Raw genomic sequence first — 18243 nt, forward strand, 5'->3', positions numbered from 1 at the left:
GCGATGGTGGCCGATACACGAACAAGCTGTAACAAGGAAACGACTTATCTTGATTGGATTTACAATACCTTATAAGAACCGGGTAGAGAAACAACATAAATAGAAGATGTGGCGCTAGGCAAAAAGGGATACCGCATGATATGATAGTAAGTGTCTACAGCATAGTTATCTCTGTGAGTAGATTTATTCATTTATTTAATAATTTCATTACTTTATTTATGTATATTTATATATATATATATTTTTTTTTTTTTACATAGTCATCACCACATTATCAAGGCCAAGAGGCCACTCAAGGATAAGGATTAAAGAGTGTACATTAGAAATTGGACAATATAGTAATCATTAGTAATGAAAATTTGGTAAATTTGATAACTTATATGGAACGGCTCATCAACAACTTATTTACGTTAGACTTAAAGACAACCATATTGTAGTCAGCCGGAAAGCAGGAAAACGGAAGACAATTCCACAGGCGTGCAGTTCTAAGAAAGAAGCTCTGTTCATGGAATCTACGTTTAGGTTTAGGCACAGATAAAGAGTGGGGGGAATTATTGATAGTGTTTACAGCTAGATGAGTGTTTCTTGTGAAAGCTTGGCGAGGGGGGACCATAGATTGAAGCTCAGTTGAACACTTTCCATGAAAATAACGATACATCAGAGACAAACTCGCAACATCTCTTCTGTGAGATAGAGGTTGCAAGGAAGAGAAAAGGACATCTCCTACGAGGCTACGAAATCTATTTTAAACTCTATCAAGGCAGGCCAAGTCCTTTCTAGCAGCTCCTGCCCAGATGTGGCAACAGTATTCCATCCTTGGACGTACCTGGCTCTATATATATATTTGTAATGTTATAACCCTTTAGGCTGTGATCATAGCATAGTATCTGTGTTAACTATGGCAAGCAGGGCCAAGGGTCAAAACATTATTATTATTATTATTATTATTATTATTAATGGATTTGAGCAACGGCTGGTCGCTGGATCAATTATTATGATTAGAAGAATAAACAATTAAATTGGAAAATAGATGATTGACATATAAATCGCAAAAGGAATGTGAAAATAGGAAATAAATGTAAACATTATTTTGGGGTTTGCATAAACAAATAACTAGATTGGGGATATTAGGTTGGTCTGATACACGTAATGATGTGACATAAAGAAACACGTGATGCATTTAGATTTGGGAGTCGTTAGCTGGACATCGGAGAGAACAGACGACCAAGATGACGTGGGAAGCGGCGTCACTCTGGACAGCCAAGATGTAAAGAACGAGTAATCTCTGAAAATGCTGGCCAGATCACGAGAATAAATGTTCATAAATAATTTAGGTATATGTTGTGTTATTTGCATCTATTAAAAGAACTGTTTGTCTACAACTGTTTCAATACGTTCACGTCAATCGGTTCCTGTTAGAACTGTTGCATAAATGTTGAAATATACACACTAGACGATCAACTAAATGATACAATGCATATATACATATATGCATTTACACGTACACAAATATACAGAGGAAAAGATAAACCCAACTATTAAATGTGTACATCGTTATGGAATATATTCACATACAACATATGACCCGTTTTATAATATATATATATACAACATATTTTTCTTAATTTTAAGATATATATATATATATATGCATATATTTATTTATTTTATTTATATATAGATCATTTTTATTTTTATTTTATTATTATTGTTATTATTATTGTTATTATTATTATTATTATTTTCTTCGATATGAGCGCATCTTAACGAATATGCCAGACGTAGTCTTTTAACATTGAACGACATGTGTTAACGAGCATCTCTCCCCCCCTCTCTGGCTTTCTTACTCTTTCTATTTTCTCTCTCTGTGTCTCTATAAGAGAATAGAGAAGGAGAGAGAGAGAGAGAGAGAGAGAGAGAGAGAGAGAGGTGAGTAAACGTGGAGGTAGACACGTTTACCAGAACCAAAGGTCAGCTGACCAAATTACGTATGTGTGACGTGGTTGGCTAGATCTGTGAGATTTGATTTGAGCTTTGAAGAAGACGGACGTTTTTCCGTGGTCTCCCCCTCTTAACTGGGGAGGGGGGGAGACGAACGCTGACGTGTGTGAAGAAGAACCACACAAGCAGATTTCACTTTACACCTGCTGCAGGACCTCTGGGGAAAGTGAAATAAAAAACTATAAAACACATTCATCGTCTTGGAGTGATAAATCTTCGTCAAACAGGTATCAAGTCTCCCTCCAGGATGAGAAATTTCCAGATGGTTCAACAGCGAGAAGAAACAGAGGTAGGTTCAGAAATTACATGTCACACACACGATTCCCTTTATGATAATCAAACACACAACCATTTATATTAGAGACAATCATACGCACACGGAATCTTTGATGTTATACAGTGTATACACCCAAACGTAAAAAGTGCCCCTAAATGAAGAACACTATATAACATATTCACATGTAACGAACGCTCAATTTGGTACCCCTCAAGGATAACCTCAATGAAGAACGAATATATAACACATGCGCAAACTGGTACTCATAGCAGGAACTGCTTAATTATCAAACATCATTTATTTTTATTTATTCTTACTCATATGCAATTCAGATAATTGGGTCTCACATCAGTGAGGGGGGCTGATACGCGAACAAGCCGTAGATAGGTAGACCACAAAACGGTGTGTATTCTCTCCTGATGACCCAATATTATCTGTAAGATACTATGAAATACACCCCAAAAAACATGATCGTGCAAGTGAATAAACTAAGAAATGCAATGAAATACACCAGGAAAAAAACATAAACACCAATCTATACAAGAAAAATAAATAAGAGTCTGCTCTATTTGTCAATCTTTATTCGTTGATTAAACAATGATGAAGATCTGAAAATAACAGAAACAGAAACTGCGATAAGTACACATGTGACTAATAAACAAATACGTATACATGTACCATAATTGTCTGATAATCCTATAAAAAACTAAGAGGAGGAAGACCCTAGAAAGGCGCATTTTCTCTCTTGACAACCAATATTATCTTTATCCGAAATGGATTACTTTACACGTGAAAACAGCTGTTAAACATCATTATATACGAGCCTATAAGGTAAGCTGTTTCTTTACGACACATCTTCTGTTAGTCGCTTGCTTCGTGGCGTGTTTCTGCTACTGTTCTGTAATTTTCGTCGTCTATATTGTACATTAAATAGTTAAAACAAAAGGAGATTTAATAGTATGATACAAAATAATAATTGCAGTTCTGACATCATATTTTGAAAGAAGGACAAAAAGATAACAGATTAAACTAGAAAAGAGGATTAGACCATTGAGTTGGAACAATTATATTGAAAGTATTGCTAGGGCCGTTGTGAAGAAGGTAGGCTCTCTCTACCGTGCTAGAAAAATACTAACACCCGAAAGTATCCTGTACCTCTATAAGGCCACTATTCACCCATGTATGGAGTATTGTTGTCACATTTGGGCTGATGCATCTGCTACTAGTCTCTCGCTCCTAGACAAGGTTCAAAAGAGAGTCACCAATCTGATAGGCCCTGAATTGGCATCTAAGCTTCAGCCTCTATCCCATCGACGAAATGTTGCATCCCTCTACCTGTTCTACAAGTATTTTAATGGTGAATGCTCTGGCGAACTGCAGACACTTGTGCCCCCACGACGTAGACACCCTCGACAAACCTGACAAGCAGCTAAATCCCACCCCCACACAGTTAAGATCCCTAGATATAAAAGATCTTTCTACTCGAGTAGTTTCTTCCTCAGAACCGCTAGACTCTGGAATTCCATTCCAGGTCCCTGCTTTCCCAACTGTACTGACATGCAGAAGTTCAAGCTTAACGTGAATTGACATCTTGCTGCCCAAATCCCAACATAGTACCCCAGTAATTGTTGCCCTTGATAGTAGCCCCCTACACCAAAGTGGCAATGTGCTTTGTTTGGGGTGAAAATATAATTAAAACAAAAAAAATAAAATAAATAAATAAAATAAAACGCGCCTACTGCTCCTACCTCATGTTGTATGTGGTAAAAGAAGCCATTATGAATTAATGGTTCGTTTAATCAATTTAATAATTATGTATGAGGATGGAATCTTTAAATATATCAAATACAACCTGGCAACGGCTGGTACTTCAGCTTGTCTTATATAAATAAATATCCAAGGGCGGTAACTCTTTTCTGAAAGAAAAAAAAAATAGCAGTCGCCATATTACAACGTGCTTCTTTCGACACTCGACAGTGTTCAGTACTTTTATTCACATTGGCAAAATATATAACTTCTACAAGGATCTCGTCTGAATTACTGGAGTATGCGCGTCTTGACTTGTATTTTTTACCTAGTAAGCATTGTACATTTTTCTTTTTATTTTGTCATTTTTAAAGATTGTTCTTTTAAAAAATAATAACTTTGATAAAATCACTATCGAATTTCGCAGGGCAACATTCAACAATGAATCGGTGTCATATACCATAACATAACAGGAAGTATCGTACAATACCCCTGATTATTTTATTCAAAACAAATAATTATGAATCTTAAAATACTTACTTTGGGTTTGTATTACTGTACACAGATTCGAAAAAGTTGTCAAAAAACAAATATATAACAAATAAATGTTATCAAAGGCAAGATAAGTTACTTTTCTACCAAACTGGATATATTTTTTTTGTGTTTTTATTCAATGTAACATATTTATTCAGCTCGAAAAACAGTGTTTACCGATGTATTCGAAAATTCAAGATGGCGTCTCACACCCTCTTTAACACGGTAAGTGTGGGAAAAGATGTTATAAATAAAAACCGGATAAAATACTGTTAAAAACTCGCTCAATATATGTTACCGTGACATAGGTTGACATATTCCGCGGGTTTTTAATAGTATTTTGTATAGTTTTTTTATTTATAACACCTTTTTCCATACTTACGGTGTTAAAGAGGGTGTGAGACGCCATCTTGAATTTTCGAATACATTGGTAAACACTGTATGTTTTTCGAGCTGAATAAATATGTTACATTGAATAAAAACGCAAAAAATATATCCAGTTTGGTAGAAAAGTAACTTATCTTGCCTTTGATAACATTTATTTGTTATATATTTGTTTTTTTGACAACTTTTTCGAATCTATGTGTACAGTAATACAAACCCCTTACTTTTAGTTAAATATTATTAAAAAAAAAAAAAAAAAGTACTTTTACAGTTTAATCAAGACATTAAAAAAAATCAAAATATCTAAAAAAAAGATTATATTACGTATCACTATCAGTTATGGAACGAAGTTCTCCGAAAAAAAAGTTTCACTTAATTTTAAGTAGTTTTTTTTTTTTTTTTTTTTTTGGTACTCAGAGAGTGATCCGTGCTGAAATAATAACGTTATTATTTAAAAAGCCATTCTTAACATGGGGAGGAGGGGAGGGTGTTTTGTACCTATTCTTTCAATTAACCTTACAATTGAATAAAAAACAAAACTTTAATTAAACGTGGAAATACGAAGCGCGAATCAGTGCACTCTCTGCATTAGCACTTTTTTTTTTTTTTTTTTTTTTTATACAGCGAAAAAACAATTGGTACTCCTTTGGGCGTTGAGCAGAAAATAACAAGCGTCGCTCCCTTCCTGACGCATGCGCACATAACATTTTTTTTTTATTTACTGACGTTGCCGTAGTAACTAAACGATTATTATTAATGTCTCACTTTTACAGACATTTGTTTTTAAATTTCTTTTTAAATGACTTATCGGCAGCGTTCAGGATTACTCGTTTTTCGAACCGAATAAACGTTTTACATTAAAGAAAAACACAAAAAAACTTATCCAATTAGGTAGATAAGTAACTTATCTTGACTTTGATAATATTTATTTGTAAAAATATTTGTAAAAGTGAGAAATTATCAGTAAATGGCTTAGTTATTTTTTTCGTTTTTTACCCATCCGCAAATGCTATTATAAAAAGTCGTTAAAAGTCATTTAAAAAGAAATTTAAAAACAAATGCCTGTACAAGTGAGACATTATTAATAAATGTTTAGCCAAGGAGTTTGAATGGTGTACTTTCAAGTAATGTATCTTTAGCCATGGCTATTGGTAGTTGGTAAGGTTTCATGTAATTATTAAAAGAAACAAGCTTTGTCTTGGCAGCTTTGGACGTTACCATCCATTTCTGACCCCATTCCACTACAGACTGAAGGTCTTCCTCTAGGGTTTCCGCCATTGCCTTAGATATGTGCTCATTAGTTTTCCCCACGTGCCTGCTATAGAGTGTGATGCCATCGGCAAATATACCTATGTCACAGACAATTTTATCAGGTAAGGATCGGTCCCTGAGGTTGTAGTGAAGTAGAAAAAAAAAGAAATTAAAAAAAAAAAATATATAAGGCACAGCTGTTCCTTCCAAAAGGTCGAGCTCTTCAACGTCCAAAAAGAATTTGCCGTCACTTCTTCCAACCGTCGTTTCACTCTCTGCGCTCTTCACCCCTGCTTTAAAAAAAAAAAAAAAAAGTACCGTTTATATGCTGCCCATTTCTCCACTTATGCAAATTGACTATCAACCAGAGCCATCTAGTTTTCCATTTCTCCAAACAGCCAATTTGCAAAGGGGGACAACTCAAACCACACAGAGCCATCTAGTTTTCCATTTCTCCAAACAGCCAATTTGCAAAGGGGGACAACTCAAACCACACGCCCCCTTGATCTACACGATCATCACATGTCAACCCATCAGGTAGTCGCTCGACCAACATGGCGGCCGTCTCTCTCGCTGTGATCTCCGCAGAGCCTCTTCGTGAACGTCGCTACTTGGCTCGACGTCGCTGTCTTCCTCTGATGACACAGCCCCTTGATGTCCTCCAAATCTCACGGAGTTCCTATATACCGTAACGCCCCCTAGTTGAGCAATTGCATCCATCCCTAGCACCACATCGACACCCGTGACAATTTTGTTAATAACAATCACCTGGATTTTTAGTGACATCCCACATACCATCAACCGAACGATACTTGTGCAACTGCACTTCACCTCTCTGCCGTAATGCTGCTGGTTCCATTGCATGTGTCAACCATGTCTTTGGTGACAATTGTTGAAGTACAGCCCGTGTCGACAAGGGCTTTTGCACATCGTCCATTTAGGGTCACCTCTACTTGTGGTGACATACCCTGAAGCGCCTTCATCGAATAAGTGGGGTAGCCACCGGCGCAGTGGCTTCTCCCTGTTCGTTTTCCCTGGGGACAGAATCTGCTGATGTGGCCGACTTCCCCACAGCGGTAACACGTGACTTCTGGCTTTAGCTCCCTGCACTCCCTCGCCATATGGGGCCCTTGGCATCGGTAGCATCTGCCAGAGAACCTGGGTCTCTGCCACAGTCCTCTCTGCTTTTCATCCTTCACAATTTCCTGCTGCAGTTTGCTTCGTTGAGAGACAGCTACGATTCCCTGCTCACTCTTTTCCTGGCCAGCACTCTAGCCTGTGTAATCAACTCCGCCACCTCCATAGTATTTACACTGGGCAGTTGCTGCAGAGCTATAGAAATATGGTCCGGGAAGCCATTAATAAAGGCCATCTTAACCATCTGTCGACGGCCTCCTCCATTGAATCCTGCTAGTCCCGTCAACCTCCTGATATTGTTGGCGTAAACATCGACAGGCTCTCCGGTCCACACCATACGGCTTAGTTTGCCATATGCCACAAACGGTCCTTCGGTAAATGCTTCCTTCAACTTTTCCTCAATGGCGTCAACAGACAGTCGATCCTCCTCCCGCATCTCCAGATATAGGGCCAGAGCATCACCATCAAGATACAGCGGTATCAAGCTGGCTACATCCGCGATGTCCCGCAACTTAGCGACAAGTTTAACCTTGGTCAGCCAGGTTATAACATCTCCCTCTCCAGAGAACGTCTTAAGAATTTTACTGCTGATCCTCTTTGCTTCCATAGTTCCCGCCGAAATAGCTTGTAGTGAAGTAGAAAAAAAAAGAAATTAAAAAAAAAAATATATAAGGCACAGCTGTTCCTTCCAAAAGGTCGAGCTCTTCAATATTCAAAAATAATTCGCCGTCACAAAAAGAATTCACCGTCACTTCTTCCAACCGTCGTTTCACTCTCTGCGCTCTTCACCCCTGCTTAAAAAAAAGTACCGTTTATATGCTGCCCATTTCTCCACTTATGCAAATTGACTATCAACCAGAGCCATCTAGTTTTCCATTTCTCCAAACAGCCAATTTGCAAAGGGGGACAACTCAAACCACAGAGGTACACCTGCATTTATATCATTTGGATGTATGCCCATCGAGGACAACCTGGATTCTTCTCTCATTTAAGCAGGATTTAATTATGTTAAGCATTCTTCCAGTAATACCATAGATTATATTTTCATGAGAAGACCATCGTGCCATACCCTGTCAAAAGCCTTAGATATATATCCCCTGCTTTATCCAGTGCTTGGTATATACGTTCAGAGATTACAGTTAAAATATCTGCAGTAGAACGGACTTGCCTAAATCCATATTGATGGTCAAACAGAAGTTTAGCAGCTGTAAGGTGGTGGACTAGTCCTTGATTAATTAAAGATTCAAATATTTTGTCGAAAAGCGGGAGAAGGTTAATTAGGCAATAATTTAATAGTTCAGTTCGTTCACCAGAAATTTTGTAAACTAGTATCACAGACGTAGTATTCCAGCTGTCAGGAAAGCAAGATTCGTTAAGACATTTGTTAAAGAGTTTACAGAGAACTGGAGCAACCTCTTTTTTTAATAGCACAACCGGTATGAAATCAGGTCTCCATGCTTTTGACGTGTCCAAGTTTTTTATGATATCATGTACTTGAGAAGGGGTGATTTTCAGATCATCTAGTGTGGTTTCTGTCCACAGAGGAAAATCAGGGAGGGAATAGTTTGCTGGGTCCAAGGTAGAGTTTTATGGAAAATAACAGGCAAACATGTTAGCTTTCTCAGTTGCTGTGCAAACAACCTTATGATTGTTGGATAGTGAGGGAATTATTGATTGCCCATTATTTACTATACTATTGTAGATTTTCCAGAAATCATGAGTTCCTAATTTCTGCGCTTCAATGCGTTTCCTGGTGGTTTCAGTATATTCACTCTTAGCTGTTGCTGCTTCTATCTTACAGTTACTTCTAGCTTCTATATACTTTGTCTGTTTGTACAGGACTTATGCTGGATAAATCTACGGTACGCATGTTGCCTCTGAGCAGTAGCAGCTGCGCAAGTAGACGTAAACTATTGTTGCTATAGACCTTCCATGTAGGAAGAGGTGCTTTAATTGCTGCTTTGAACCATTCAGTAGTCTTATTTGCGCACTATTCTGGGGCGTCTCTGATGCGATCTCTAATGGCATCCCAGTCTTATGTTAGTACGTTGTCGTTTTGAGCAATGGCTCTTCAATTTGTGGTCATGAGTTTAGAGCGATTCTATCATTATCACAGCATGATCAGCATTCCTAAGTGGGCAATCAGCATTTGTTACACAATCCTCAGGATTTCTTGTCAGAAATAGATCCACAAGTGAGGCTTGCTGTTCCTGGCGATCTGGGAGACAGGTTGGGAATGTTATTGTTTGTGTAAAGGAATGGGATATAGCAAAGTTATGGCTGATGCTACTAGCTGTGTTAGTGTAGTTAGAGAAGCCAAGCAAATTTCTGTGGTGGGCATTAGAGTAACTAAATACATGTATTTGGGCGCTAGTGTCAAGGGAGAGTGCTACATCTATACTGTCAGAGACATGGTTGATTATAGACAGTCCTGGTTTGATGGGGACAATAAAGAAAATACAGGTAGCTAACATCACGTTGTAAATTTAGTTTAAAGCACATGAAGGCCTGATCACCTGATTCTAGTTTAGATTCCCTAGACATGGGGAAGGTGTTACGAATATAGACTCCAAGTCTGTTCCTGTTAAAGTTCTTACAACAAAGTGTAAGATAACCAAACATCTTAAAGATGTTAGAAGGAATGGAGGAGTGCAAGTTAGTTTCACTTAGTGTTAATATATCCGGGGAGTTTGCTAGGAGAAATGATTCTACATCATCTAAGTTAGTTCTAAGTCCTCTGATATGTGTAAATGCAAGCCCCAAGGGAAGAGGTGTGAGTGTGTGTCTGGTTTAAACATTTTTTTGGATTGATCTGTTATTTCATTCTATTCAGTAGTTTCAGATCTAGACTGAGGTGCTAGGCAAGACGAATGTGCATAGGCACCATTATGCAACATGAGTAGACCATCAGCCGGCTCCTCATCCACAGGAATGTGGCCTCAGGAACGCCCACCAGAGATGAGTGCAGGATGCCTTTCCATGCATGACATAGCACTACAAATATCTTGATATTACATTACTGATGACAGAACAGCCGCTCTAAGCGCTATCAAAGAGTTAGGACTCCTGTACTGTCAGTTGGAAACAGCAACCAGCAACTGTCAAACCGGTACCCTCAAACCTGTCCGACAGGAGTGGCCCAGTCCAATCATGTTAGCATATATGGTAAATAAGCACCGCCAAGATGCCCAGTTATAGGAGAAGGGAATAAAGCAAATGTGGGGGACGGCATTCATTGCCTTAGTCAGGAAACAAGGCTAAGCACTGGGAGTCTCTAATGAGTCATTGTGGCCGCACCTCTGCTGACTAATAGGCAAAGAAGACAGAGCCTATTTACTCCTTAAGCAGTTTAGGTTTGCAAACCGGTGATTTGATCAAGTCACCAGCTCTAGGGATGTTATCGTCCAGGAATGAGGAGGCCTCCCTCCCCTGTTTGGTGCCAAGATGTATGAGGTCAGTTGCACAGGTTTACAAATCGGAGTTTTCCTTATCCTAGATGGATGACCTAACCAGATCTACTGGTCCATCAGCACTGAGAGGGTTTTCCCTACACCTGGTTTCAAAGCCAGGTATTTCTATGCTCCCGCATGGGTAGTTAGGATTGATAGTTAGGATCAAAGAATTAGTATCTGCTTTGAAGTTACACTCCTCAGAATAGGATTAAGATTAGTTACGTTTTTAAAGGAAGTATGTATGAGTGTGGGGTGTAGATTAACTAGGGTTAAGAAAAGATCAAATATGGTTTGTGGATTAGTGACTAATTGGAAAATTAGAGTATAAGGGTTAGGGTCGGTTTCGAAATTTGCTTTAGGTGTTTTCAAGTAAAGATAATCAGCAGCACTTTATCCCATCTAATGTAAGAAAGATATAGTTGCTAGTTAATATAGATCACTTATAATCTGGGCACAAACTGTGGCTATTAGTTATCTATTTTATAGATATTCTATAGAGTATAAATATAAGTTAAGCTAATGCATCCCTTAGCAAAAATATCTGTAGAATAGATTTCTACATAGAGATCAAGGAGTCGGGAGTTGGAGTCAAAAATATCAAAGGAGTCGGCATTCTAGGAATTCAAGCAGTCAGTCGGACTTTCACTATCTGACACCGCAATCCTGTTGGAAAGAGCATAAAATTTCACATTGAACCTGAAAATATTGTAAAAATTGAACCAATAGAAAAATTTTGATAAATTTTTAAATTGAAAAAATTGAAAAAAATTTAACTCGTAAAATTCAATTCATTTTATTACGTAGAAAAAATGGCTGTATGAGTGCGTGCAGGTACTTTGTAAACACTGTTTTTTTTTTTTTTAAATAAAAAAAAATATTTCTAATTTTCAAAACACTTTAATAGTTTATTTTGGAAGTATATTCGATAAAAAAATTTAACAAACCACTTTAAAAAGAGAAATTACGAGTTTTGTATATTTTATTCGCAGTTTTGTGTTAAGGGTGTTGAGTGGTGCATTTTAGGTGGAATTGAGATTTGAAATGGGTCAAGGTTCAAAGGAGGAAATATAAACACGTGTGGACAGAAAGAAGAAAATTTTATTATGGGGCAAAAAAAGGGATTGTGTGATTTTTACAATAAAGGGGAGACAATCGTAAGAAGAGTTCCAACACCCCCGCTTTCTCTTAGAATGTTATTGTGTATATTATATAAGAGCATCGTATTTAAAGTCCAAAAAGAATTTCTTTGACTCTAACTTTGCTCGGGTTGCGGGTTTCGTCAAAATGTCCACTAGCATGTCATTTGTAGGACAATAGATAATTTTTACGTCGCCGTTGTTTAGGGTGTCCCTGATGAAGTGGCATTTTAATGTCTATATGTTTGCACCACTGTCGGTGCACACGGTCCCTAGAAAGTGCTATTGCACTCTGGTTATCTTCGAATATCTTAATCGGTCCGTAATTTTTGCATAGCTCCATTTCTGGGAGTAGTTGTAGGAGGTACATACCTTTTTGAGTGGTCTTCAGTAATGCCACATACTCGGCTTCACATGTGGATAATGCTACCGTAGGTTGTCTTTTTGATTTCCATGAAATGGGTGGACCGTTTTTTGTCAAACTGAAGCAGTACCCAGACGTACTGTGTCTGTTGCATTGATCTGATGCCCAGTCAGCGTCGCTGTACGCAATTAGCTGGAGTTGGTCGTTTGTATAGCATAATTGATATCACACAGTGCCCTTTATGTATCTTGGTACATGCTTGGCTGCAGTCCAGTACTGTTCATATGGCTTGGATAAATACTGGAATAATTTTCCGACAATATAACTTATATCTGGTTGCGTACAGATCATCAAAAAAATTAAGCTACCAACGACTTCACTGTATTTTTTTGGGTCGATCGTGTCGTTGGAGTTATTGTTGGTTAAATCCAACTTCTGCTCATATGGTGTTGTCCTGGGCTTACAGGCAGGCATGTCGAACCTTTCCAGTATTTTTGTCGCATACCGTTCCTGGTTCATTAATATATATTTTTCGGTTATGTTGAAATCTATTCCTAGGAAATGTCAGTTTTCCAAGGTCTTTCATCTCAAATTCGGACATCAGCATCTGCTTTAGTGAATCATTATTATCAGCTGCAATAATTAAATCAGCGACCCATGAGATGACAATGACTCATTCTTTACTGCTGTGTCATATGTAGACGCAATGATCCACTTTATTCTGAGTGAAGCCATTTTTGGTGAGCCGATTATATAGGGTTTGGTTCCAATTTCTGTCTGATTGTTTTAGGCTGTATAGAGATTTGTTTAACATACAGGCTGGTTTCTCACCTGTTTTCCATTTTACTTCAAATCCTTCTGGTTGCTCCATGTAAATTTCATGGTCGATAGGGGCATGAAGATATACTGTTTTTATGTCCATTTGATGTATGATGAGATTGTATTGGGTAGCCATTTGCATTAATATGCAGATTGATGTGATGTTGGCTGTCGGTGAGAAAGTCTCTGTATAATCTACTCCTTTGGTTTGATTATAGCCCCTTGCAACGACTCTTGCTTTGTATTTTGGAGTTCTGTCAGGGTTTTCTTTAATTTTGTATACCCATCTGCCACTGGTTGTTGTTTTCCCTTTAGGTAAAGATATTAGTTCATACACGTCATTTTCTTTTAAGGAATTGATTTCCTCCTGCATTGCTTTGATCCAGTGGTGTGCCGCTGGGGAGGTTGTAGCTTCTTTATAGGTGCGTGGTACACCATGTGCGGCTTTGTAGCAGTAATCGACATTGATTAGTGTGTGACCACTCTCGTCTTGAACTGTTGTTACATAGTCCTCTAAGTAGCCGGGTATCTTGTGTTTCGGCTTAGGGTATCTCTGTGTATGGATATCCTCTTCCATAGTGTTGGGTGGTTCATCAACACTAGATTGTTTTGGGTTTTCTGTCAAATGTCTCTCGGGAAAGTCCCCATCGTCATCATTTGTTGGGGAGGTTTGAGTGTGCTGTTGATAAATTTTACTTGTCTGTGTTTATACACTTTTCCGTTTTCTGGATTAGGTATGCTGGGCTGTTTCTGTCATATCCGACAAATATTCCTCTGGCATTTTGGGTCAAGTTTTCCTCCTTTTGTATTAGAGTAGGCAGCACACCGAGCCAAAAATGTGCGTTTTTGAGAGGCCGGGTTTTCTGACGGTTATCTCATAATAAGGAGTCTGTTTTAAGCGGTTGTTGAAGCATCTGTTTCGTATAACTGCAGATGTCATAACAGCGTAAGTCCATAAAGTTTTGGCAAACCGCTTTGTACAAGCATGCATCTTGGCATTTAAAACAATGTTCGCCAATTTCTTTCGGCTGTTCCATTCTGATGAGGTGAGTATGGCGCCGAAGTTTCATGTTTTATTTTATTTTTGCGGAGTAGCTTCTGGAAGTCATTTGATTTGAACTCCGAGCCATTGTCTGATCTTAATATTTTTATTTTGTCGTAGGGGGGAAATGTCCACGATGAATCTCAGCGGTGAGTGTAGTGTTGCCTTTATTCTTAATGAAATATATGAATACGGCGCCGGAAAAAATCATCAGTTAACGAGACAGCATAGCGGTTTCCGTTTAAATCTGCCAGGTCTATTGAGCCAGCTGTCTGAATGTACTAAGTGTAGTATACCGAGTTTTGTATATTTTATTCGCAGTTTTGTGTTAAGGGTGTTGAGTGGTGCATTTTAGGTGGAATTGAGATTGGAAATGGGTCAAGATTCAAAGGAGGAAATATAAACGTGTGGACAGATAGAAGAAAATTTTATTATGGGGCAAAAAAGGGATTGTGGGATTTTTACAATAAAGGGGAGACAATCACAGGAAGAGTACCAACAAAGGGTGTTAAAAATTCCCCCAAAATTCTGACACACCTAGTTCAGGACCATGGAAAACTGCTAAATAGACATACACAGAAAATTTTGCACAAATATGGTATTTTTACTAGCCCTAAAAGAGCCCCTGGGACACACCCAAGCTTTATTGCAAAGTATAGACAAACAAAATTATATAGATATCAGTTACTTATAACTTTTCAGAAAGTTTTATAAAAATCCAAGGCATCAATTTTTTTTTTTTTAATAAGCAAAAAAGTGTCAATTTTAGTCATTTTAACCTGAAAAGCACCCCTAGTGGGGTTTGTACAAAATTTTTAAAAATTCCAAGGCATAGTTATTGAGAAAAGTGCAGACAGCCGAACGGACAAGGGTGAATTTACAGGTCCACCCTCCTTTTTTTGGGGGGGGGGGCCCAAACTAAAATATTTATCTAGGTATTTTTTCTGCCCATGTTTCAAAATAATCTCGTCAAATTTTGACAAAATTTAAGTGGTGATTGGAGTTATCTCCCATGCCCCCATCCTCGTCTGTGAAATAAGCAAGATGGCGAGATACGATCAATCTCATTAAAATTTGATTTTCCTCTGTAAAAAAAAAAAAAAAATTACTTGATCAAATTAAGTTTTTTCTGTTTTCTTTTATGAGAACTTAATTACATAACGGGTACATACAATATATTTATTTTGTTCAATATTTTCATTTTTTAATGTCTTGATTGAACTAAACAAGTGCCAGCAAATGTCAAATACTTCACAACTAATAAGTAAACTCGAAACCAACATAAATTGTTTTTGACTATGGCATTTCCTTTAAAATAATTTATGTCGCTGATAGTAACAGTTACTCAAAAATCAAGTATGCAGTATAAAGACCCTGCTGTCATCAGAATCGTTCGGGTAGTTTACAGAAAACACCAGAAGGTACCAAAATGCTGAGCACATTAATCTTAGCACAAAAAATCATAAAGAAAAAATTTATATGCTATCATTCATTTATTATATACTAGCGAGGGGTACCCGGCGTTGCCCGGGTGTTTTGAGGTGTGTGTGGAAACTCCCGGGGGGAGGGGGGGTTAAAATTAAAAAAAAATGTTTTGGTAGGTAAGTATGAGGATTGAACCCGAACCGTTGAGGCAAAGTTGTAAATTAAACTGTGAAAAAAAAAAAACGTGCGACATTAACCATTGCCCCACCGCGAGATGCTAACGGAAACACGTTTGAATTTATTTAATTACTTGGATTTGGCAGGTGCCCATTTTAATGACTTAATGAGGTCAAGTTTGACTGCGGGATAGTATTTCATTTACTGTGGGAATGCTTCCCAAGATGTTATAGGAAAAAGACTAACCCACATGCGGCGAGCGACAAATGTTGAATATTTATCTTCCCAAAGTCGAGCAAATTAAATAGACAGGTGAGCTTCGTTGTTAACTCTGAGATATTACGATTTATATGTGATATAAAAAGTTTTAAAAAGTTGTTAGGCAACCGACCGCTTCTCTGAAAAAAGTCTTTTGTAGACATACAGAAAAAGCGAACACACATACAAACATACATACATTTTCGCTTTTATATTTATAGATAAAAAAAAATCTAAATATATATCTATATTTGAAAAAAAGAAATGACATGAAATATTCACTTCTGGCGTTTTAATTTTCTGTAAAATGCGCGGACGATTCCAATGATGGCATGGTTCTTATACTGCATAAGTACCAAGTATTTATAATCCATGTTCAGTTGTGCTACCAACAGTAAGGAAAATTTTAAGGCAGTCGTAACTAAAGTTGTATGCAAGATGGCGGCTGCAAACGGGTGTAAAAAATGGAACAGAACGTAAATTTTAGCAAAACAAAATTAGTGAGTCGATTGTACAGTCTTGCAAGAAAAAAACAAAACAAAAAAAAAATGTTACCAAAGGCAAGCTAAGTTACTTTTTTTTGACTAACTAGATAAGTTTTTGTGTTTTAATTTATTTACATTTTTTTACACTTTTATTCTTAACTGTCAAGATATTGATTATTTTATCTTGTTTGTATTTTTAACTGTACGAGTTACGCCCCTTGGAATATAATAAAAAATGGTTCCTTGTACCCTAAAGACGTTTTGTCGTTATCTCTCCTTTGTTTATTTATTCGTCCTAACAGATACAACGGCATAATACAACATGCTGGCAGCGATAAAACCCAAACATGAAACGTTACCCTAATCCAAAAAAAAAAAAAAAAAAAAAAGAACATTGAAAACAGCCCCACAATAATTCAGCCTCCTTACCAGATAACGAGAAACCACGTGTGTTGCATCTCTAAAAAACGCCATATAGAATTCCTACTCAAAACCGTGAGTTGTTTTTGTTTAATATCTTCCTTTTATTCCCTTACATTGTTAAAAAAACAAATGTTTAATCGGACAATAGAACCACACATGTGCTGGGATACTAATGATTTGGAGGAATCCTTCAAATTCTTCAAGCAACAATGTGAGTTATATTTTGCAGTCAGAGGCATTGACGAAAGCAAAGAAGTTGACCACATATTATTGTTATCAGGGAAGGAAGGGTTAAGAAAATTTAACTCCTGGTCATTCAAAAACGAGGCCAACAAGCGCAACCTGGCGGTGATTTGGGAGAAATTCCTGGAGCAAAAAGAGCCTCAAATCACTTTTAGAATTGCATGTTTCTGCTTGCAGAAGTTCTCGCAGACTGATACAGAAAATATGGATGATTTTCTCGCGAGGTGCAGGCTTCAGGCGCACAAATGCAAATTCAGGGATGAACTTGAAGAGCACGTTATTGACCAAATAATTGTGAGGACTAAATTCCCAGAATTGCAAAAGCAACTACTGAGCAAAAAGAAGACCATGTCAATGCCAGATGTGCTGGATATGTACAGAAGCTAGTAATGGCAGTAATCGTGTCACTCTGCACTGATGATTCCCGAAAGGATGAAACACTAGTGTCTGTAGGTATTAAAAAAAAAATTATTCTAGTAATAATTATGTCGGCTCCTTTAAGAAACTCTTTTGTTATTGTTATATACTAGCAGAAGTCCCAACGTCGCCCGGGATTGAATAAGATAGATCGAAGTATATATTAGCAGAAGACCTGACATCACCCGAGATTGAATGAGATAGATGGAAATATATACTAGCAGAAGACCTGACATTGCCCGGGATTAAATGAGGGTGGTGGAATATAAAGTCAGTCCCTGAAATGGCTGAGACACTTTTCGATCTCAATTCCTTTATTTCATGAATATTTTTAATAGTGCTTGTGTGTCTGTATGTGGAGGGAGGGTATGAAGTCAGTCCCGGAAATGGCTGAAACACTTTACGATCTCAAAATTACTTTATAACTTTTATATTTTTAATAGTGGCTGGGATATGGAGTCAGTCCTGGAAATGGCTGAAGCAGTTTACGGTCTCAAAATTACTTTAATTCATATATATTGTTGGTGTTTTGTGAAGGTGAGTAGGCCAGATTCTGTAGGGAGTGATCCATATTTTTCTGAATTTTCAATGTTATCGTCCGGGAACGATGTCGCGGTTGTAGTGATGGGTAGAAAGAAGAATGATTATGTTGCATTTAAACATGCTCTGGAG

General features: G+C 37.6%; 1 protein-coding gene across 2 annotated transcripts in view; it reads left to right on the top strand.

The window, feature by feature from the left end:
- Positions 1-4197: 4197 nt before the first annotated feature.
- LOC145259273 (ribonucleoside-diphosphate reductase large subunit-like) overlaps positions 4198-18243 on the top strand; it is a 92811-nt gene continuing 78765 nt past the window's right edge. The window contains exons 1-2 of one of the 2 annotated variants that reach the window (XM_080117112.1): positions 4216-4355; positions 16791-16983. The gene's annotated coding sequence lies outside the window, so the exon portion shown is untranslated. Of the gene's footprint in view, positions 4356-16790; positions 16984-18243 lie in introns of both variants that reach the window. The other variant, XM_080117111.1, reaches the window with a different exon arrangement.

This window comes from Euprymna scolopes, chromosome 34 (genome assembly GCF_053919585.1).
Source record: "Euprymna scolopes isolate OS-2025 chromosome 34, ASM5391958v1, whole genome shotgun sequence".
Lineage (NCBI taxonomy): Eukaryota > Metazoa > Mollusca > Cephalopoda > Sepiida > Sepiolidae > Euprymna > Euprymna scolopes.